At 42.9% G+C, this 6,888-nt stretch overlaps 1 long non-coding RNA gene across 1 annotated transcript; it reads right to left on the bottom strand.

Annotated features, from left to right (window-relative positions):
- Positions 1-6,217: 6,217 nt before the first annotated feature.
- LOC118794049 lies at positions 6,218-6,888 on the bottom strand. Its single transcript, XR_005005725.1, has 3 exons — positions 6,815-6,888; positions 6,457-6,513; positions 6,218-6,310 (listed from the first exon to the last, which is right to left on the bottom strand). It is a non-coding gene; the product is annotated as an uncharacterized LOC118794049 (long non-coding RNA).

Raw genomic sequence — 6,888 nt, 5'->3', positions numbered from 1 at the left:
GGGTGGAACATATTAGTGGGAGGGGCTGAGAGGGTGGGATGAGGGAGGTTCAGTGGGAGGGTTGGAGTGGCTGGATGGGATGGTCCTGACATAGACCATGTGCTCCTTCTTTGCAGAAAGTGAAATTCACACTGGGAGAAGATGGAGGCAGGTTTGCTAAGGCACAACAGTCATACAGGAGCGACAGAAAAACCAGCTTTGCTCGCTGATGCCCCCTAGAGTGAAGGAGGAGAAGCTCGTGGTGGAGCAGGCAGGACAATAATACTGAGGATTCTTCAGCTAGAACATACATTTTATGTATTACCCTATTTGTTTTCTTTTAACTCATGTATATACAATAAAAAAGAATACTTCAAATGAATGGATATATATATATATATATATTTTATATACAAGAAAGTGCTGAGTCTTGGATCCATCATTTCATCGCATCTGTACATAAGCCCTTTTGTCTTTAATAAAAGCAAAGCTAGTGTGACTGTTTCTAACAGTGACAATACTTACAGCAGTTTAATTAGTCATACTGACCCCCTCTCACAATCATATTGACTGGAGCTCAGCTTCAGCACTCTCTGTCCTCCTCTCTCCTAGCGAGTGATTATAGCTGAAATGCAATGCATAATTTTAATTATGATTATCCTAAAATGAAGTTTTGCCACATTTAAGCAGGTCTTAAAAATGTTTGCATGGACAAAAAGTAAGACTGGGGTTGTTCTGGGAGTCAGGGCTGTGCAGAGATGACCTCTGAAATCAGGGGTCAGTCTGGTGGGAAATCCCAGTTTCCTGGGAAGATAAAGGAGACATTAAAGATGGACGGGGGAGGTCCTTATGGGAGAATCATCCTAGTTACTCACAATCAGGCTACAGAGCACATCTCTTTCACAATGCAGAATGATGAGAGCTCATTTCACTTCAACACTAACATTACAACAGCCCGTATGTATTGAGTGTAATATAAATAAATGGGCTCCAAGTGCTCAAAAATTCTGAGAGTGATGACAGGTTGGTACTTTTATGCTTAAGAATAAAATATATTTTTCAAGATTTAGACTTAAAAAGTACCCTTATTTTGGCAGGTATTTAAGATTCCTCATGAGTTGTCCCAACCTGTTCAAAGTTGCCACCAGATGGCCTCGTTTATGTGGCGTGGATGCATTTTTCAGGAGAGGGAAGATGTTTTGCAAATATTTGACAACACAAGGCTGTTTAAAATATATAGCCTGGTTAAAGAGGGTGTTTTGTCACTCACCTCGTCAGAGACATTGCCACTGAGTAAATGGGAAGAATGTCAGCATTTAACCACTAAAACGAAGGTAATGGTGTAGTATAGTAATGGAAGTGCGGAAAAGCTTTTCCTTCACTAGGATTTCATCTGACCATACAGAAAGAGTGGCAATGAAAAGGTACTGAAACTGACATGAGGAACAAATGTAGACAGTGAGAGCGTATTACTGGAGAACATTCTGCCAGAACACTGAGGAGCACACTTACAAAACAGGATCAATGCAGAGGAAATAATATGGCACCATTACTATACAAATGCAATTAATAATAATTAATAACCCGGACCTCACCTTAAGAGACCTAGAGATCCAGACCCATTTTGCTTTACAAACGAATGAGAGTTGAGAGAGGGGGGAACTGAAGAGCTGTCGAGGGGTAATGCGCTTTATCACCGTAAGAGGGTGTAAGAGGCTGAGATTTCACCTGACCAGTTGCACACAGGCTGAGAATTAGCCGTCTGACAAGTGATATACAAGCCCAGTCTAAAGCGTTTCAAGTTTTTATTGTACGAATATTTTGTTTTATTGGCATCGCGCATGGTTTTTAAAGTGGACTACACAGTTGCGGAACACTTACAGACGAAGCGAGTATTCTACTGTCAGTCCGGCTAGCTAGGTTCAGCAGTTCCTCTGCAGGCATGCTATGCAATGTAATTGGAACTGCTCAAACACCGGACCTCATGCAATCGCAGACAGTATGGCGTCCCATTGTCAGCCTCGTCGCACATGCGCAGTAGCATAAGGTGGTGACCCCTTAAACATTAGGCAACCTAGCCGCTATTAGCCCACAGCTGGACCGCGTGCACCCTGGTTGTGAGAGAGCCGCTGCGCTGCGGACCCAAGAGTAGCGTACCAAGTGCTTTCAGAGGAAACGCATAGCAGAACAGTCTGTTTAATTAAGTGACGATTGTGTTTGTATGGAGGGCGTCCATTTCACTGCAATATCCATGCAGTGGTGATATTTAATGTAGTGTGAATTGTACACATCCTTGACTTTACTCACCTAATTCCTTGTTCCTGCTCATTCCCTTGCAGAAGCACACACATACACAGACAAACATTCTGTTAGGTGGGCCTGCTCTCTCTCTCTCTCTCTCTCTCTCTCTCACACACACACACACACACACACACACACTCACACACACAGTCAACTACACATCACCTCAATAAAGCTCTGAACCAGAAACCTGACTAGAAGCCTGGTGTTCTGACCGACACACCACCATGACAGCAACCTTCTGAAGCTAGTTCACAGGTGAAACTGCCCCTTCAGTTTCAGCTGATTTATTGAATATTTTACCCGATGTAGTCTTTGAAAGTCACTTCTCACGTCCAGTCAGCATGAAAATCAATAACCAATGACATGATTAAAATGAGTAGATGCTTACCATATTCCATACTCAGTAAACTGACATAATTTGCTTCATTGTGCAGTAAAATCTAGACTTCTAGTCTGAAAGTGCCATCAATGCACAGACTTAATCTACAGCACACACAAAATTTCATACTCAAGCTGTTGGCGACCCTACAATTACATGCAAGTTACGCCCAATAGGTTCCTTAGGTTCCTTTCCTGTGCAAGCACCCATAGTTTTGGGTTGTTGTAGTCAGCATTCAAAGTACAGACAAAGTTCAAACTAATACTTGCAGAACAGAAGATAAGAGAGCTTTATTGTCATTGTCCAGGACAACAAAATTACAGTTTCTACCCCATGTCAGTGCGATGACAACATATAACAAAAAAATTTAAAACAACAAGAATATATACAAAATGTGTGAATATATAAAATATGAGTGTATGGAACATAAATAAATAAATAATAATAAAGTGTCTGTGCATTGGCAGGAACGGTCAGCAGAGTATGTAGAAGTATCTACACACCTGAAGTGCTGGTATGGTAGGAATGTACTCCATAGCTGATACCATAAAAATCTCTGTTTCACGTATATCTGATTATTGCACATGCCCGTATTATTGCATTAGATTGTGTTGTATTAAAGTGCAGTGCACAAGGTGTCAAAATTTTGCAGAAAAGGTAGTTTGCATTGCATTGCAGATAATAATGTTATTATTGCACATGTCCATGGTTCGTTGTTGCCTTCTGTGGGAGGTGGGGGGGGGGGGATGTATTCAGCTGTATTACAGCTCTGGGGAAAAGCTGTCCTTCAGTCTGGTTGTGCAAGCTGAAATACTTCAGAGTCTCCTGCCAGACGGGAGGAGATTGAACAGGTAGTTACTGGGGTTAGTTGAGTCCCTGACAATGTTGTGTGCCCGTCACAGACAGCATGATCTGTAAATGGTCTTGATGTCTAGGACTCCTGATTACTCGCTGTAGTGCTTTCTGGTTGTTCCTGTTGCAGCTGGCATACCATACAGTTATACAGTATTTCAGTATGCTCTCTATGGCAGACCAACAAAAGTTCACCAGTAGCTTCTGGGGCAGATTTGCTCTGTTTAGTTTCCTGAGGTTCCTGAGGTCATGGGTGAAAAGTGCCCCTGAGGTACTCCGGTGTTCAAGGTCAGGGTGGATGACGAGTACTTGCCTACTCTGACTGTCTGGGGGCAGTTTGTTAAGAAATCCAGGATCCAGTTGCAAACTGATGTATTGAGACCCAGGCTATACAGTTTGTTGGGGATTATGGTGTTGAAAGCAGAACTTTAGTCAATGAAAGCAGAGCTGTAGTCAATTTTAGGCAGCATGTACAAATTTGTGCAATGGCGTCTGAGAAAACGTCATTGTGCAAAGGGTGAGGGCAGACTACAAAACACAAAAACGGGAAACCGAGCCATTTCAAACCACATCACAAAAATCAAAAACATTCAAATATGCCAAGGCAGCATCTGATTTTTAGGTCATTTTAGGTCATTCACAGTGAACCTGTGCTAGCACAATACAACTGTACTAGTTGTATTTCGCCTTCAGCTAGCCCATGCAAGACAAACAATGTTGACACAGGTGCGATTGTGGCACACTTTTTATTCCAGCTTTTCATGAATGCAGTGGTCGATGAGAGAAAACTGGCCTAAATGTCAAGCCAGAATGCAGGTAATTTGTTAGTAAGTGACAGACACCCTCGCTTCAGGGAAACTGTGATTCATCTCACATGCACGTCCCCCCGCAAGTTCTTCTTTCATTTGTCATGAATTGGTAACAGAGCTGGGGGACTTTTCGGGGAAAGACAAAGGAGGGGTTATGTGTACGTATTTCAATTCTAGATCAGCTCCTTGCTTTCTGCATCACATTAAATGAGCATCTGCTGAATGACAAAATGTATAGCAAACATATATTTCATACGGCTTTCTTCCAGCATTTGCAACAGATGGTTATCTTGCTCTGCTGTTCAGAATTGTGATGTATGCAAGTGACTGAATGCTTACTGTAATTCTGTCAAAAAGTCACTTGCTGGTGGCCTTAAGGACAAAGGATCACTGGAATAAACCACTATTTATCTATTTATAGACTAAAATTATGACATATTAGTATAACACTAAATTGTAATTTACTGTGCTGTGTGTTATGTATAAATAACTATAAAAAGGCCATCCACCACTATGGATTATTCTATTAAAGTTCTAGAATATGAGAGTAGTAAAAATTCTGAAGGAAGAGACAGACATTAATCCCATTTCCATACTGTCTGCACATCAATCCCATTCATACTGACTGCAAATCAGCCACATTCCCATGCTGATCACAAGTGCATCCTGAGCCCATATAAATTCCACTGTGCACTAACTAAACATGAACTGCACTGCACACACTGACCACACCTGACCTGTACCCAGAAGTGTGCTGATCGCTGAGTGCACTTCAACTGTGTGCACACTAACCACACATCAAAATATTTCTGCAGCCTGAAACTTATACTTGAGAGGATGGCAGTGTAGCATAGTGGCTAAGGAGCAGGACTCATAACTGAAAGGTTGCTGGTTTGATTCCCCTGCTGGGGCACTGCTGTTGTACCCTTGAGCAAAGTACTTAACCCAGAATTGTCTCAGTAAATGTCCAGCTGTATAAATCAGTAACTTTAAATATTATTACCTATTTAAGCTGCTCTGGATAAGAGCATCTGCTAAATGCCAACAATGTAAAGACTGTAACTGCTATGACTGGATAAATATCAGCAAAGGCAATCAGTTTTGATCAACGACCACAAAACTTTATTGGCTATTGCTGTGGTGAAGGCACAGATGAAAGATAGGTTACACATACACAGACAGAACCAGTTGTGGCATTTCTCTCCACAATGTGACATACTGTGATTCCCACATTATTACATTATCTTTCAGGACATCTCCCTCTTAGCAGTCACGTCAGCAGCCCAGGACTTCACAGTCAAGACCCCAGTTTGAAAAAAGGCCTACAATGCCATACCCCTAAAGAAAGACCCATTTTCAAGGAATGATGAATAAACAGCTGTACAGTGACCATTTTACCCTACATATAACGTAAGTTAGCACACTATTAGCATACATAGCACTTACATAGATCACAAATACCAACCCTACTGTTAGTAAATTAATGGAATGTTCGAAAACAAAAAGGAGTGTAATGGTAAGAGCTTTATTCTTAATGTTATGTTTAAGATGATGAAAGATTTTTTTTATTATATAAATTTAAGGATGCTAGCTGAGCTGGTTGCCTCACAAAGATCAGAGGTTCAGGCCCACGTCTTCATAGACCATCTTGTGGGGGCCTGAGTGAAAATCTTGCAGCCTCTTGTACAGCCTCTTCACCTGGGGGGGATGCAGAGTAGAAACTGAATATTGCCATGGCAACAGGTTGACCTCGATGCGCAAAGAGCGACCGGTGCAAAGATGTGCGTGTGGCTCGTGTTGCAGACTGTAATCCCGAACCCCATGAGGCGCGGTGGGGTCAGTGCCCACGAGCCCCGCCCCCCACCCTGCAGCGATACTAACCCTGGGGGTGCCATTACGATGCAGAGCAGGACCACGGCGCCGGCGGCCAGGGCGCTGACCATCACCAGAGCGGAGGACACCTGGGCCCGTTCAGCCCGCCCCTCTTCTGCACACCGTCAGACGGGACAGAGCTTTGTTATTCGACAGAGGAAATCAAGCCCTGTTGTCACTTTCATCAAACATTTCCCTCACTGATGACATGGAGCTGAGAATCCGCACAGTCACTCTCTCTGTGACAGAAAAATCACTCACCCTTCTTCACGGAGGCTGTGGGGGTTCCTTCCGTTAAGGTGGGAGGTGAGGGCCCCACTGTGTGAAAGCATTCAGAAGATCAGAATTCTGCTCTCATAGGTACACTCACTATATCAGAACTCTCCTCTTACTGATACACCAAAATTCACAAGACCAAAACTGCACTTAGTACAGAAAAAGGTCTGTGTCTGGATCAGCACCGGAGCAGAAAGCAACAGGCTTCGAAGACCTTGCTGAGCCTGTCTCCACAAACTGGTTCTGTTGCCGAGCTGTTGATCAGAGCAGCGACCACAACTTGAGCTATCACTCTGGTACATGAATGTGCATGCAAAAACAGTTAAACCATGTATACTCTTACCGGTCACATGAAGCATTGTAAACTGCCCATCACCTTGGACTGTCTTCATGTTGTGGTCTACGAATTTATTGTAC

Source organism: Megalops cyprinoides, chromosome 19, assembly GCF_013368585.1.
Source record: "Megalops cyprinoides isolate fMegCyp1 chromosome 19, fMegCyp1.pri, whole genome shotgun sequence".
In the NCBI taxonomy this organism is placed as follows: Eukaryota; Metazoa; Chordata; class Actinopteri; order Elopiformes; family Megalopidae; genus Megalops; species Megalops cyprinoides.
The sequence above is the reverse complement of the archived record's forward strand: the minus strand, read 5'-3'. Positions and strand labels throughout refer to the sequence as shown.